This window comes from Gouania willdenowi, chromosome 4, assembly GCF_900634775.1.
Source record: "Gouania willdenowi chromosome 4, fGouWil2.1, whole genome shotgun sequence".
NCBI classification, from domain to species: domain Eukaryota; kingdom Metazoa; phylum Chordata; class Actinopteri; order Blenniiformes; family Gobiesocidae; genus Gouania; species Gouania willdenowi.
This window is the reverse complement of record NC_041047.1, coordinates 5,290,968-5,308,725: the sequence shown is the minus strand read 5'-3', so window position 1 is coordinate 5,308,725 and position 17,758 is coordinate 5,290,968. Positions and strand designations below refer to the sequence as shown.

At 37.3% G+C, this 17,758-nt stretch overlaps 1 protein-coding gene across 5 annotated transcripts in view; it reads left to right on the top strand.

Moving 5' to 3' along the window:
• Window positions 1-2,302: 2,302 nt before the first annotated feature.
• The window catches only part of b3galt2 (UDP-Gal:betaGlcNAc beta 1,3-galactosyltransferase, polypeptide 2), a 29,159-nt gene continuing 13,703 nt past the window's right edge, over window positions 2,303-17,758 (top strand). For 2 of the 5 annotated variants that reach the window (XM_028444991.1, XM_028444992.1), the window contains exon 1: window positions 2,303-2,696. The gene's annotated coding sequence lies outside the window, so the exon portion shown is untranslated. Of the gene's footprint in view, window positions 2,898-7,394; window positions 7,438-17,758 lie in introns of all 5 variants that reach the window. The other 3 variants (XM_028444988.1, XM_028444989.1, XM_028444990.1) reach the window with 2 other exon arrangements.

Here is a 17,758-nt window from a genome sequence, read left to right as displayed (position 1 = left end):
CTGATATGATATAAATATAACATTTATTACCATGTAAAAACAGGGTCAGTATACAGACAACCATGGCTCGTCTGAAGAGATACATGGCCAATGCTTACTCTGCCTGAAACAGGAAAAAGGAACGCATATATGATCTGAAGAGAAACCTGAAACCAACATATGGCGTCTAAATTAAGCTTCAGCTTTTCACCCAAAAAAAAAAGAAGAAACAACTGTTTCATGTGGACTGTAGGTGGCAAAACGTACATTTTTATAGCAAGCAGCTGTTTCTGGAGGAAGAACATGTCTGGGACAACAACACCCTTGACGTTTCCAGACAGTATATCACACTTACGACAGAGATTACTTGTTCTTAAGTGTAAAAGCATTGTGCATGTATGGGAATAAACCAACAATCAGGTTTAGTTAAAAAGAGTATATAGCATTAAATGATTATACTATAACACAGTTAATATACCATACAATCACTGTAGAATCTAACAGAGCGAGCGTCTTACAAGGAGGAACAGCTTATGATGTTGAAACAAATATAATGAATTTAAGTCCATGATGACAGCAAGGAGCAACGCTGTTAGTGCAAAGCACACTAGGAGGCGGAGCTTTTATACTCGCTCAGATCTGATCCACTTCATAACTTGGTCCCAACCAGGTTAAGTGTTGCTTAAGTTTAAAATGGTGAATAATTAAAATCCATAATTCAGACCAAAAACAACACTGTTGTTACAGAAAAGGCAGGAATAAGAGAACACAGGCAGGAATCTGCTGACACTGAGAATATTTATGGTATTAATTCATTGGATGATAAAGGGACAGCGCTCAATTTCGCTTCACACACAATTTTCTATTCGAGTAGATCTATGTATCACACACACTGGGATGAGAGCACATTGTTTCACGGTTTGTATGTTCCTGCTGATGCTGTCAGTCTCACTATAGCGTATGAATGAATGAATGAATTAATTAATGACTTTACCCGTTTACGCATACAAAGACACAGCCTTCATCAGCTGACTATAGATCAGTCCATCAGATATAAATCTATATCTTTCCTACAGGATGTCATCAGTAAATGAAAGGATTGCATTGATGTCAAAATATTCTCTCTCCTGTCGGCGTCAGATCAGATCCACACAGTGACGTGTTCACGCGTCACCTTTTATTGGACAGCTCGCTTTCTAAGAGAACTGATTGGTCAGGAGGCGGGACTTTAGCACTCACTCAGATCTTAGCCAGAGCAAAACCTGCTCCCGACCAGGCTAGTCGTTCAGCCTAAGTTACCATGGTGATTTAGCGCCATAAGATGTTAGCGAGCTTCGTAGTCCAGCACACACTGATTCAATCCTGGAAGTTAGCGCGATAAGAGGTATTCTCGCTTCGTAACATAGACCCTATATTTCTAACATGCATTTGCATGTTTTCCTGCAACAGTAAACAACTCCAACTATTAATTAGTTCCGCCATAATGCTAAACACATGCAATCTAAAACACGGCATTTGCAATTAAATGCTATTTCAGGTACGTACTTATGTGAATTAACTGTCCATTTATGTAGTACATGTGCACTGTCTGGTTGATAGCTGTTGATTTAATGCATTGATTTCACTTCAAAACAAGAGTAGCCTACACTTGCTTGGCAACTCTACTTGTGTTTTTCCTAGGGCTGGGATTTTAACGCAATAATTGTGATTAATTCATTACAGAAAAATAACACACTGAAACGTATTGGGTATTCTTCAATATTGATGCACCGGCTACAGTATAACCTGAGCAGTAGTCGTTGTGCTCTCGTGCGACTTCATTTTAGTTTCAAAAAAAAATAATTAAAAAATGTTAGCACTCACTGATGAAAATAATAAACAATTTTTGTGGTTTAAGCTAATTTATTGTTTTCATTGATGCAGTCATATACCAACATCCATTTAAAATGTTACTTCTCGTGTCAAATATTGTGATGAGATTAATTTAGATTGTTTGAGACTAATTAATTACGAAGTGTGTAAATAATTAGATGATCATTTTTTAATTGAGTCAAACAAACAAAAAACATTTGTACAAAAAAAAGAAACGCAACCAACAAAAAGTGTAATAATGTTTTTGTTTTGTACGTTTCACTGAACACAATTTTATAACTCAATGTTTAAACCTTCTCACGCTTAAGCTTTCAATGTTTGCAGAAAGGATTTGACTCTGTTTATAATTTATGATAATATAGTAATAAAATATTATATCCTACGCCCCGTGAACGCACCGCATGCAAGCATCTGTGTCACGTGGGTCGCTCCACTAAAGAATGCCGTGACGTGAGCGAGCTCCGTCAGTACCGAGGTCTGACAGGCAGAGAGTACCGGGAGAGTACCCGGAGCAGGGCATCCTTTGGCCGGCACCGCATCCGGCACGGATCGGTCTCTGTGTGGAAGAAGTTCCGGAGGCAGCAAAGAAAACCAAAGCTGAATATTGATGGAAGGGAGGAGTGTGCGTTATTTCTCCCTCGGACAATGTTATTGCAGTGATTCGGGACGAGAGTCATCATTTTTTTGACAGTTTTTTAAAATCATTTGACTGCGGGTCTTGGACGTCAGCGCTGCCCGGATCTGTGAGTCTCTAGCCGGACTCCTGTGACTGTGTGGCCGCTGCTCTCGCATCTTTGGAGCGGAGGTTTAACAGATGCTGAGGCTACAATAAACAGGACCACCAGGTAAACTTGGATAAGATAAGTGAGATAACAACAGCGTGGATAAGAAATAAGTGTGACACTGGGAGCCGGACAGAGATAGGGGAGGGGGGATGCTGGGTTTCCAGTCCGGAGACTAGAGGCCGGGATGGGGATTGAAGAAGGCGCCGCCGCCGCCGCCGGTTCTTCTTCTTGCAGCCGCAGCTTCTTGCATACACCACCTGGGTGGGTAGGCTCCTCCACATCCACATCCTCATTATTCATTTAGCCATCCCCGCCCTTTTCTTCCCCTCCATTACTTCCACCTTTCACCAGCCGCCTTGACTCGGATCTATGTGTCTATCAATCAGTCCACAGACCCTGTCCTCTCCATTACTTCATCCACAGCCTCCTGCTGTGCTGTGTGTGTGTGTGTGTGTGGGTGGTGTGTGTGTGTGTGTGTGTGTGTGTGTGTGTGTGTGTGTGTGTGTGTGTGTGTGTGTGTGTGACATGCAGGTTCTCCTCCTGTCAGGTGCAGTCAATGTTAAATACTTCACACTGTTTGGATGTTACATTTTACACCACTTGTGTCCAATTCATGGCCCTTTGGAGCATCCAATTTGGCCCGTAGGAGAAAGTAAAAATGAATCATTGTGTAAATAAAATTCAACACTCCTGGTGCTTATATTGCATGATTGCAGTCAGTTAAAATGTAAAAGAAGAAAAAAAAAAGCTTTCCTTCAATTTTCATCAAATTATGACGTAAAATTGTCCTTAATTTAAAAGAAATTGGTCACAAAATCTAGGAAATTTAAAGTGAAGATCCTGTTGGGACTGATATATCAATCACTTATTGCGTGGATATGGTTGGTTTCTTACATATTTCGTGTTTTCTGTATAATACGTAGAAGTGCAAACTATGGCACAATCATGTTGAAATTACTCCATTTTTGGCCCCTGAACTGAAATGAGTTGGACACCCCTGGTCCACAGGTTCCTGCTGTGTGAGACATGCAGGTTCTCCTCCTGTCAGGTGCAGTCAATGTTTATATTTCCCTTATTGAGAACAGAACTAAAAACCACTTTGCCAAGTGTTTATCTAGAAAATATGCATGGCTGCATTGTGACATTTCTGGTTCTTAGTTGACGTGCAGCGTGCCCTCTTGAGCTGTGTGATATGGCCCAAAACATATCTCAATATTTTTCTCAAAATAGCGATATACAATATAAATCTCGACATTTTTAACTCAATAAAGTCTTACCAGAAAGACAATTCTCAGTAAAATTTGCTGATGAAAATAGCCACACACGCACATTTATTGAAAATCAGCTGCACAATATGAGCCACTTTTGGCTCTTGCTACTGTAAGTGAGTTCTGTAGTGTGGCTCGTTTAGGGGAAAGTCTGGGTTAGAACGCACTCAGAAATCCATCAAACTGTGCTTTTTATGCTGTTCAGAGAAGTAGTGAAAGTAGTGACTCCTTAAACAAGTATTGTAATACAAAATAAGCTATAGAAGATATATAATAATATCGGTGATATTGTAATGTAATTTTTTATACCGGCAAAATAGAAAACTTGATATATCTTGAATCTCGATATATCGCCCAGCCTTAGTTAAGACTGCAACTTTTACTGATTGATTGAATGATGCGTTTTATACCACATGTCAAACTTAAGGCCCAGGGGGCAAATCTGGCCATTTGGAGCATCCAATTTGGCCCGCAGGAAAAAAAAAATGACAGAAAACATGAATTATTGTGTAAATTACCAATTATTCCATTTGTTGATATCTGAATATCTGAGTAAACAAAACTCAACCATATTTGCAGAGGTTTTTATGCTTATATTGCATGACGGCACTTCTTTTTAATATTAAACTGTTGAACCCCCCCCCCCCCCCCCCCCCCCCTCAAAATTCTGACAACATCTTTAAATTTTCCTCAAATCATTATATAATGTTTTCCATAATTAAACAGAAATTGGTCACAAATCTAGGAAATGTAAAGTGAATACTAATATGTATCACTTATTGCTTGTTTCCTAACGTGCACGCTTGTATTAAGATTGCATTGTTGATGTTTTTTTTAAAAAAAAGATGGTAAAAACAGATTAACAATTATATTTAAATTATATTTTTTTTTAGTTATTATTATATTTCAAATATACATCACACACAATAAATATCAAATAACTGTATCCTATGTGTTAAAAAATGGGGCAACCATGCTCTCAAATCAAAATGAGGAATAGATCTAAAAAGTCTTTATTACAATGGTCAAATCATTAACAAGCCAGCTAGCATGGTCTTCGTCGGGGCTAACAAACTGTATCCAATATTAAAACTTTCTCAAATATAAATCTAGTTCAAATAAAATGCAGTATAAAATTATCTGAGGTGGCGTACTTTGCACTACTCGGTATTTGTAACACACTTTAATAAACATGATCAAAAACGAATTCTCAAAAAAATAAATGTATCTGCGGTCGCTGGACAAATGGGGTGACTGTTTGTGCTGACTGAGGGCTAACCCATGCACATACATGACGGAACGCTCTAAAGGTCAGGGTTAGAAGCCCAAATAATCGACAAGCACCAGACTGTTAGAAAATACATATATCACACATGGTTGTCATTTTAGTGCGTTAATTGATTTTTTAGGGCCGATATCGAGACCGGTTTTTTTTTCCATCAGCCTTAGCCGATGACCGATACGGACTGCCGATTTTTTTCTTACGCCGATATTTGGAGCCGATAATACTTTTGCTCCCTCAATTTACTTCATAAAAATTACACAATAATGATGATAACAAATGGTACGAGTCTAATTTTTTAAAAAAGGAACAAATATTGAAATTAACAAAGGTGAGGTAGAACGACAAGTAAAAAAATTTTTAACAAATATTAAAAACAGCTGATGGAGAACAAGAACAAGTAAAAAAATATTTCTGCTCTCTGTAATACAGATGGGCGAATGCAGCAGCCCGCATCGGTTGATGCCGATACACGTAAAAAAACGCAAAAATTGGCCGACAATATTGGCCAACTGAAGTATTGGTCTATAACTAGTTAATTGCGATTAATTAATTAGAGGAAAAAATAATCCGCTAAAAAAAATAAAACGCCGGTAATCAATTTTTTTTTTTTAACACTCCAAACGGTTCGGAACTTTTCTTATTTCAAGAGTTCCCAGTAAACCCATAATACTGAAGCACAGACTACAATACAAAACAGGAAACTTCCCTCAGACTACCGAGCTTCTCAACTTCATTTGCGTTAATTTTGTCTTATAGAAACACCGAATTGAAAATCCAGTTGTTTGCAAATCGGGCAAGAAAGAGTTTGCCGAACACCGGATCTTTGCCGCCTCCGCTACCACCTCAACGCTAAACATGTAGCAGCTAGCACGGACAGCTAGCACAGACACTCGTACAGTGCTAACTGCTACATGCTCCGAGCACGCCGTGTTGCCAAAACTAGATAAGATGACAGGGTTCAGAGCCAAACTGATTAAGTCCTGATGTTTTATTTCATTTGTATTTTCTATTATTTGGAGATTGACTAAAGTATACATCAATATGACACGTAGCCCTTGAGACTAGTAAATACAGCGGAATGTAAATGTTACGCTTGCATCTGTTCAAGTCTGTTAAAAAGCCACAATAATGTGATTTAAATGAAAATACCTCAAGTTGAGGGCATTTCTCTGCCATTTTTAGCTACGATTAAAATAATAGATTAATTAGATTGATTAATTACAGAGCATAATTAATTATTTACACCATCTTTTGACAGCACTAATATCAAGACTATAGACATTTGGCTATGGGAGCACCTCCAAACCTGCAGGTTTTGGGGTCAGCGTCCATTAAAAGTGAAGCACGTGTGTGTGAACCCATGATGAGGTCAGAGAAAGGTGCAATGTCAGTGCAGCATCAGGCTGATGTCCATTATGTAAAGGCTCTGTGGGGTCTGTGGAGCAAAGCAAAGATGTGCTTTTTGAACGAGAATTAAAGAAGCTAATTTGAACGCTGTGTGGAAGAGGATCAGCTACTAAGCAGGTGACGTCTGCCCCCCTGTGTGCACTGAGAACAACTTCACAACAGAGATCTTCTAGAGCAGTGGTTCTCAAACTTTTTCTTTGCTCTCAAATACCTACTTCCTCTTAAATTTAAATCCACGTACCCCCTTTGTCCAACATTCTGCTTAGAAAACTTTTTAAAACTATAGAGCATAATGATGGAATGAGCGAGTGATAACACACATTTTAAAGAATCTCATTTTGGAAATAAGTCTGCAGTGGTTCCCAACCTTTTTTGGATCGTGATCCCATTTTCATATCAAGAATTTCTGGAGACCCCAAAGACAAGTTTTTGATCCTATTTGAGCTCAGATACTTTTTTTGTACTGTATTTTAGTTGAAATAGATTTATATTTCACAAAGTGAAAGTATAGAAATACAGTTGTTTATGATTTCAAAAATGTCAAAAATCTACTCACATTTTCAGGCGACCCCATTTAAACTCAAGGTGACCCCACATGAGGTCCCGACCCCAAGGTTGAAAGGCACTGATTTAGTGGCTCCTGAATAGATTTATTTCTATAGTTTTCATAATTTTCATTCATCTCATGTCTGGGGTGGGACTGACAATTTATTTTTATTGTCCTCTCTCTCTCTCTCTCTCTCTCTCTCTCTCTCTCTCTCTCTCTCTGTCTCTCCCTTTCTCTCTTTCCCCCTGTAGTTCCATCGTGTACCCCCATTTGAAAAACACAGCTCTAGACCAGGTGCGTCAAACTGTTTTTATTTCAGGGGCCAAATACAGAGCAGTTTGATCTCACCAGGGCCACAGATTTTATGCAGGTAAAACGAGTAATTTCAACATTACGTATGCACTTCTACGTATCCATAAAATGAAAATATTACATAATTATTTGAGGAAAAGTAAAGTTTTTTGTAATAATTCATGTTTTCGCTGTCATTCGTACTTTCTCCCGCGGGCCACATTGGATGCACCAAAGGGACAGATTTGGTCTCCAGGCCATGACTTTGACACGTGTTCTAGACACACATGAATATGACATTTTTATCACCTCAATCTGCCCACTTTAGGCAATAACTTTCACCTACTGTATAATTGATCATATTACCGATTACTGCACTGCATGTGTAAAGGTTTAAGGAAATATTTAACTTTAAAAGCATGAATCAGGTCCTATTTCCTTCGTACAGCCCGCAGTGATGCGCTGTACCAAAGCTTTTGTGAAAATGGTTGAACGCACGTCGTACGCTCATATCTGAATGTACAAATTGTGTTGTTTTCAAACTTTGGTCTGAGGACGAGCCGTAGTTTGGAAGTCTGTGAATTATTATGAATATTTTTTAAACCATTAAAACAATGAGGAGACGGATACTGACTGTGTAGATATTTTGTTTATGGGTGATGGATTAAACATTTTTTTTATTATTAATTTATGCACAAGACTAGTACAGGTACTCTAAGTTCATTTCTATTGCAAATATTTTAAATGTTTAACCCTCCTATTATCCGTGGGGGCATTTTGACCCTTATTCAATGTTTATCATTAAAAAAAAAAAAAAGTTTACTTTTTTTTACTTTTTATTTCACGACTTTTCCTGATTTGATTAAACATAAAATTATTATGATGATTTTTTTTTTTTTTTTTATGTGCTGAACACGCAGTAGTGTTCCTCTTGGGTCAATTTGACCCCAAGCTGTTTTTGCTGTCAAGTAAAATGTGTTTGTAATATTTGGGGATAATAGGAGAGTTAAGTTGAAACATTCAAAGATCAGATCATTCCTATGGCAGTGAGGGCTACAGATGGCAGTGAATTGCGTTTAAAGCTGCAGTTTGTAGAATTTTGAGACATGTATGGAATCAACCACGCTCCCCCCTCCCCTCCCTGTTTTGTCTCTTATCAGCATCCTTGTGAACACGCACAACTGTGGAGCTCTTAGAGACTTTTTGTTGTGTTATTGGAGAGTTTTCTGGTATTTTAGACTTAGAGCTTTTCTTGAAAATGTTCTCCTCTGCCTTGAATCAGAAAAGTTAGAGAACCGTTGCTTTAAAGTGCAGTTACAACAAGCTTACTTCATGCACTCTTATAAGAAACCATCTCAATGTATTGACCTTAAAAGGATCCTTGATCCAAATGACAGACAGCTCAACTAAAAGTCTTATGTTCAACCTTTACTAGTTGGAATCAGAGGCCATTTATAGAAGCTGCAGATGCAAATAAAAAAGCACTTTAAACTCACGCTTGTGGAGGTCGTCGTGTTTGACAAACTGTGACGTATACTCAAAGAAGTGTTCCATTCGCGTAACTCACACTGCTTTGAAAAGGTTAAAAAGCGTTCAATGGTTGCCATGGTAGCTGAGACCTTCTCGTTTTAGAGTGTCTTCCTTGTTCAGTGTGAAGGAATATGTTTATGTGGAGTAAGATTCCAATAATTACTCCTTTCCTGGTAAGTGCAGCATCAAAATCCATCCCAGGATGACAGTATAGCAACTATGAAGCTGATTGGCTGAAATATCCAAAATGGCGACGCCCACTTGTAAAGGGTTATTAAGTGTGTTTGAGGCTAAAAATTGATCTAAAGGACTTTTTCTTACATGAATTAGTAACAAAGTTTTATTATTCAGCTTCAGTGCATTCTTATGATTGGTTGGTGTTGCTTTGAAAGCTACAGCGATGCTAATTTAGGCTGTGTATACAGTGTCATACTCAGAGTGAATAGTCAGCCTTGTTTTTTCACATTTATGATCAGTGACATCATAGATTAAGGCAACAGAAAACATTTAACAAAGCCTAAAAATCAACCACATGTCATGAGTTGCCATTTAATTTCTGATTGATGTTTTTCCACGAATAGGAAGGAGGTGTATTTTTTCACTTGCAAATACTTTTGTTTTGCTAGAGAAGGCAGAACGGTCCGTCTTTACTGTTTCTTTTTGCACCGAACACAACAAAAAACAAAGTGTATCGTTTTTAACCCATCAAAACTATCATCAAGGTCATTTAAAAAATGGTATATAGTTTTGAGTCCTCACTGTCAACACAAGTTTAAATGGACACTAACCCCCAATTTCCCCTGGAATGCTGCATAACAGTAACGGAGCAAATACGTATGCGCTTCGTCACTGCTCCGTCATGCCGAAGCCCTCTGCAGCAGATTAGCAGACCTTCTATTTTTGCCGGATGCAAGGAGCTGTGCTACATAAATTCAGCAAAGATAAGCTTGTGCGGGACAGGAAGTAGTGCACAGACGCATAATAACATATCCAGACTGTTGAAGACACACAAACCCTGAGGATAGAAGTCCTTTTGGGTGGAAGTCCTTCAACAGTCCGTGATTTACTCGCCATGCACTGTTTAAGGTAGAGTAAAGCTCCCTTAGGAGAGCTCTTCTTCTCTGCTTCATTGTTTACTAGCAAAGTACAGCAAGAGGGTCCAGCTGCAGACATCCATGCTCCGGTCCTCCATGCCCCGGCCCAGAAGTGACATCATGAAATGACGCGCTCAGCTCCGGAAGTGACATCAGGAAATTAAGAAAAAAAAATACAAAATAAAACCGATAGCATAGCCATGTTGGCTAGGCATTTACGGAAGGTTTATCTGCACTTTAATAACTTTGTTAACCGGATTTCTCAGCAGTGTTACATTGAAAAAACAAAGTATAATGCACCTCATCAACAACATATAACTTGATCAGCATTTCCGTGAATGATGTCGATTGTTTGGATTTCCTCTATAGACAAAATCGTTTTATTTGTGCTGCAGTCCTATCACAACCTTTTTGTTTTAACCTTAAAACAGGATAAATGTAGGATAAATTCAATGTTTAAAGATTCACAGCATTGTTATTACCTTAAAACTTTAAGTACAACGCATGAAGGTAAAATATTTCATTAGGTATGATAACTGTCATATATTTAATTGTTTTATGAAATAATATCAAAACGTTCAAGACGTGGTTTTACATGAGATGATTTGTGTTAATGTTTTTTTTTTTTTTTTAATTGCAATTTTAAGGTTTTACTGGGATGGTGTCTCATGTGCTCATAATTTTTAAACATCTGCTTTTAAACTACGCACGAAATGATTTCCCATATGCAGAATCACATGGCTTGATTATCAAATATTGTTTTTAAGTAAAAGCACAGATCGCATACAAGTAGACCTCAAGGAATATAGTTACCGTGACATATATCATAAACCTAATATTGAGGATATCAGTAAAATATGAAATTTACATTGTGTTACAATTGTGCTTAGGCGCACTGTTACTAAGCTATTAATTATACAATGCCAGATGCAAATACATTTGAGCCACTAAAACTTACCTTGATGAGCACTAACAGTAAATGTTACAAAGATCCTTGAGGACAATTTTGTTCCAAAGTATCACATCAGTATTATTGAAGTAATAATCAAGTAACATGGAGAATAAAAAGCCAACTAAAAGAATCATAGTGCTCACAACGAAATATAAAATTAAGAAGAAAACAATTCCGCATAAACAAGCATCAGTTACAGTGGGGAGAAGAAGAAAAAAAAATCTAACTTTTTTAATACAAACTTTTATTGTCAACCATCTATTCTTTCACAAAATACCAGGTTTTGCCTCTTGTCCACAATTTCTTCAAGAAATTGCTCCATGTCCTCCGTGTTATAAAAAAGAAATTCGAATGGCTCCAAAATCAACTCTTTTTCGTCGTCGTCCATTTCCTCATCAGTAGTCATTTATAAGTCGGCCAAACTGCTGGAGAGTATATGCCAGCTCCTCTTCCTCATTCTTTAGGGCCGCTGGTACCTCCACCTGTGCTGCAAACAAGTGTTTATTATCCACAACCTACTGTGCAACGTTTCTGCCGTCTGCCACATACCTTTGCTGTGAAGTCATCTATGTTAACAAAGGGAATAAGCCTTTAATTGAACAAAAATACACACTTCAATTCATCTTAGCACTCCAAGGAGCTTAACAGAGTTTTAATTCTACCTCCTCGGTAACCGGTTCCTCAGCATGATGTTGAAGAGCGTCTTGTTGTTCTTTCTGTTCCAAATAATGTTGGAACACTTGGTCAATGTTGGAAATCTTGGTCAATGCTTCAGATCCATAATCAATTTAAATTTTTCGTATTCTTTCCCATTTATTTCAGAGCAACAGAACAATTTCTTGAACACAGTATATTTCTCACAAAAACAGATGTATCTAATACAAACACACATAGATGTAGGTAATAGATACACATATTTACAGAGATGTACAAAATATATACATGTAAATGACAAACCTCAGCGCTGGCTTCTCCTCTTTTTCAGTCTGAAAACTGGTTTCAGCTGACCCGAAAGGAGTGCTTTTGATTGCTCCATCCAGTGAGCAAACCTTTTTCCATGGCTAATGTGACAGGCCAGAGGAAAAAAAAAAAAGGGACAGAAATAATGACACTATGACGCTCAAGTAAATCAATTTTGTTGTCAAATAAATGAGGTTTTCTTTAACCTTACCTTCCAAGGTCAAAATTCTCAATCAACATCACACACCACCATTTTCTCAAAGCCGGCATATCAGCCTATATATATATATATATATATATATATATATATATAAAATTAAGTTTAACTGTAGTCAATTGTTTAACTTTTCATCTATTGAAAACTTTGAAAGAGCAAATGAACTTACCACTGTGAAGTCATATGGGGCTTCCAGTACCGTGTACAGGGTGTACTGTATATGAAAATATATTTTATAGTCAACAATTACACAGTGAATGGGCTACATAAATTAAATGCAACCCACCATCAGAATTAAGATTCCACAATCAACCCCATATGGTTGTCTGGGAAAGTCATTGAGTATAAAAAAAGCAAATTCATTCGTGGTTCTACTGTAGTTTGCATTGGCATATTATGAAATAGCTGTATATAATTACCTTTATGTCCAAACCAGTCGTTTCTCTCCAAGTTCCTGGGTCCACAGACTGACAGAGGTTTCTAGAGTTTAAGAAACAAAAAGCTAGTTTCAGAGCTAAGTAGATTGCAGTGAAAAAGAACACCATGCAGAAGTCACAGCACACCATAACAAGAGTTTTTTTCAACAAACTCAACACAGGCACACAGAGCATTTCTGCATTTTAGCATGCATTTTATAGTATCATTGTATAACTGTTTGATAAACTTTCTATGGTCTTAGGATTAAATTTCCAGACCTACCATCACCAACAATAGCACACCATGCAGCACCATAAACAACCATTACAAAAGTGACCTCAACAGTTTTCTCATTTCCTGATCACCAAATCCAAAATGTCCACATTTGGAGTCCAGAAAGAAAATTTCTCTCTGGGGTGGCATCACAACCTACAATTGCAGTTAATTAAATATTTATTATGTAAAATGACAAGAAAACACAACAAGACTCCACAACACCAAAACAATAAACACCAATTTCAATTAAAAAAACTACTAATTTTTTTTAATGACGTGAGGCTACAAGCTACAAAGTTTCAGTTACAACATGCATCAAAAAGTTAAATTTTGAGCCCTTCAGTAAGCAAGTAAAGATAATTATGATTGTCAAGCAACATAGCATTTAATATCCTTGGTCAGCTCTCCCTGGAAAGGAGATCGCTGGTTTCAGTGGGACTTGGGGCCAAATTAATGTCAGTAAATACATTTAGATATAAAACTCACAGTCAGCAGATAATGGCCCGGTTTCCAAATCGGAATAACAACAGAACCTAAAATAAATAATTCAAAGGTCAAAATCAAAATGTTAAAATATAACAATAAAAAAAGCATAACAAATGTATTTCTTACTATTTTTGAAATTATATTCAGTTCCTGTATGTTGTGACCATTGGGGTCAGATACTTACAGGTAAACTTGAGAGGGGGTCACACAATGTTGGACGTCTCCAAGTTGAAACAACATAGAGCACAGCAATATAGATGTTCTTTTTCTGAAAAACAATTTCAATAATACATTTCCAATATACCAAAAATGACAGAAAATAAGTGACATCTGATCCTCCCACCCCCCATTTTACCTTGGACTGAGCTATCTGCTCAATGAGCTCGAAACAAGCATTTCCTATCTGAAAAACCGATAAGAATTGCACAAATTCAAATTCACAATTTAAGTCATAACAATTTTTTATATACCAAGTGTTTAACTCACGTTAGATTCCATTTCTTTATTCTGGCCAAGGGTCCAAAAGTCATCGCGAGTCAGGCAGGCCTTTTGTGTTCTCACAGTTAACTCCGTTTCAGGCCCCTCAGTATCCAGAATATAATCCAACTGAAAAGGTCCAAAAAATATCCCCTGGTCAATCATTGTTTGCTGCATTAAGAGGACATGAATGGGGCTCTCTATTAGGGTAAAACAGAATAATTACCAGCCGTTCCTGAGCAGGATGAGTTGAGAGTGCCCAAGATGCCCCAACTTGGTCAACATTTGTGATGGAGTCACAATGTGGTCCACATGGATTGTATTCTATTAAGAGAAGAAAAAAAAAGTGAAAGTAGGAAATAAGGAATTAATCCATTGACATTTGTTGGTCTGGGCCTACTACCCACCATTGTTCGAAGTAGGGTCTGTGGGAAGCATTTGTTGCAGCAGAGGGGCACCGCAGGAACGAGCTGTGGTTGCATCACCCTTTCGCAAGGCGGCACTCCAGAGTCTTTCACTAAAAATTCTGGAATATCTTGTCATATGAGTGTCTCGTTTTCATTTCTTCCCTCAACCTTATAACAAGATCCATTCTGGATCCCTTTGAGTCAATGTTGCAGGCCTTACAGAGCTTGCGCACAGTGGACACCTGTTAAAGAAAGGATAAAATCATAAAGGGTATGTCTACATGTATCTTTTTTTCCAGAAAAAAAAACTTTATGTTGAGCTAAAAAGATTTTCAGAAAATAAATAGTGGAATAGATTTGTTTTTGACACGTGCATAGAACATTTTTTAAAAAAAGACAAAAAAAAGTGACAAACATTCAACCTATGATACAGAAACACGTGCACTTTTGAAAAAAATTGAAATCTGTAACCTGAAATATTACATTTAAAGATATCCAACTCTACCTTCTGCTTTGCGAGCTCATCGACCAGCCGATCTTCTGAAAACATGCTAAGTTCTGCTTCAGCGGGTGACTTAGCCAGCGAAACTTTCTCAAACTCTGTGTTTAACACAAGCACGGACTTGCGGGTTTCTTTCCCAATCCATGGGGCCCAGAGATCAAACCTGGGTTTTACAGAAAGGACATTTTTTGCAAGACCTGGGGGAAAAGAACAGAACAAAACAAGATAAAAAAAACAGTTCACATTTTTTTTTTAATGTAACTTGTGTTATATATACAAAAACTGTAGATTAACAATATGAAGAAAAATGTAATACTTGGGAAAAATCTTTGTGCAATCATCTCCTGCTGAACAATGTCCCAAATTTTTTCTACATCAACTTCGCCACAGTAGTCCTCTGGAGGTTTTTGAAGTTCAGTCACTATTAAAAAAAAAAAAAATGTGATAGTATTTTCATAGTGCACAATAATATTTTCAAACAACAATAAATGCCAAGCTCACCTGGTAAATTGAATACTCCTTTCTTGTGGAGATCCACCACAACTACTGAAGGGTTGTAGCGACAACAGACACAAGAACGAATAATCATGGCCAGTGAGTGCCTCAAAGTATGTTGAGACATCTGGAGGGGGAAAGTAAATAAAACTGTAATATATAAACACAATTTCTGTCAAAAGTGAGACAAATCAATGACTTACTGTCAATTGTCCCAATCATTGTGATAATCTTTGCCTTTTTGGTGATTTTGGAGGAATTTCCAAGCCGTACTGATCCTGGGCAAAGGGTACATGTTGTTTCTTTTGGTTCAAGCTCCGTCAAAAAGTCTGTTAGAGTTTTAGTTTTTTTGAGCTCTTCTGAAATAGTTTGTGGGAGTCTTTTTTGAAAGTACAAATACTCCACCAGCTGCTGTAATTGTCAAGATTACAGAGTTGGAACTGTCGCCCCCTGCTGCCATAGATTATTTACCGGGTCACAACTGTTTTTATCCTCTTTAGGTAAACAAAAGAGGGTTACATTGTCATCTTTAACTTTTCCTGATTATTTAGAACAACCAAAAACAGCGCAAATTGGGATTTTGACCGAAAAAGCTTCTAAATGATCTAAAAAGCAGGCTGAACGCTTCAGTCCATTAGAAAACAATGGGATGTTTACAGGCAAATGGGGCCGTGTGACATCATCAATTATGTGATTTCAAGATGGAGGAACACAGGCTCTAAAACAGTAAAGTTGTCCCATTTTTAAAAGTTAATAAAACAAATATGGTGCAAATTGATGCGTTTCGTTAGGCATAGATCTTCTAATAAGGACATTTCATAGGTTTTAGGCCACATTTGTAAAATCAGTGGAGGATCCCTTTAAGATGGTTAAAGTTGTGTTTTTGTATGTTTAATATGGTACAGTTTAGATAAAAGCTATCATTCTTCGCTGCTCACAGCGCTTGTTTCCTTTATGATGTCGGCTTCCAACGTGTCATCAAATTGAGGTCAGTAATACAAATGGTATCGGCTTGCATAAAATCAAGTTTAGGAAAGTCCTCTGTAGACATGCGGGGGGAGGAAAGGGAGGACAGAGGAGAATGCATTGATCGGATTCACTTAACGTGGCTTTTTATCTCCTTCATGTCATCGAGCTGTTGCTGAAGCTGTGGAAACTGGCTGTGCTTTAAGAGATGTCTGCTAAACGCTGAGATGAACATTTAAAAAGAAATGTAAAAAAGTAGCTGACCTCACCATCTGGGTGTTCATTCTGACCACCAGACTATGAAACTTTAATAAGGCCTAATTTTCAAAGCACCTCATAATTTATTAGCGCGGCGTCGGAAACGACTTCCTGCAGAATTCTGCCAAGATGTATCCAGAAAACGTGCGGGTTTGCAGGTTTGAATTCAGGACATCAGGAAGGAGTCAGTCTCGCTCTACTGGGGTGTGTGTGTGTGTGTGTGTGTATGTGTGTGTGGGGGGTGGACATTGCCATATAATGTAAACTGTAGATACAGTGACTCACAGCTGCCAAAGCTTTATTTCCCAGGGGTCTCTTGTGTTTTTCAGCCTGGATTTCAAAGACTGCTGCTGTTGTCTTATGTTGCCTTTGTACGGGTGAAAATATTGTGCTACATCTCAATGTGTGGATCAAATCAAAATGAGAAACAATATACTGTGCTTTTTTTTTGAAGGGGATTTTTTTTATTTGTTTTAATGTGAAATCTAAATGTTACATTTTAAATCTAAATGTCACGGGTGAAACATAATATGTAGCTAATATGCAAATTATCTGTTTAGATTTAGATTTAACAATCAGCATTTAGATTTAACATTTAGATTTAATATTTAACATTTTGATTTAGATTAAGATTTAGATTTAACGTTGACATTATATTTTTATGAGAATAAAAATATCACAAATATTGCTGTAAATCTGGTCAAAAGTAACATTTAAAAAATGTTTTTTAAACAAATAACTGTACAATCGGCACCCCATATATGTTTGTTTGTTTGTTTTTTATTATTATTGAATCTGATTGTATTTATTTACTTCATTTACTTTTGTTAATTGTTTATGATCTTCATCTTTTTATGAAATAAATGTAATATAGTGAATATTTCCCTTTGCTTGTTATCAATCAGTGTCAGTTTTTTGTTTTTGCCCAAAAGCCACCACAATACAATATAAGATAACGGGTAAAGAAAATAGAAAAGTATCTGTGTTTTGTATCACATTATTATTGGATTTGGATTTTTAAAAATGTAAAAGTCAAAACTCTCAAGGAATTAGAGTCAATAGTAACAATAGACGCCAGAAGTTAGGGAAGTTAGCTCTGTTTAAAGGCCATGTGAGTGGTAGTGTGCGACCTATCCATACTATCCTATCCATACTCTGCTGTGATACATTGTAGCATCCTTTCATGCTGAACTGGATAAACGGGTGTCAGAGACGGATGTTTTTTTTCTGGCTCGATGCTTTTGTGATGTTGAATCAGAGAGTGCATTGTGTATGATGTTGGGGCCC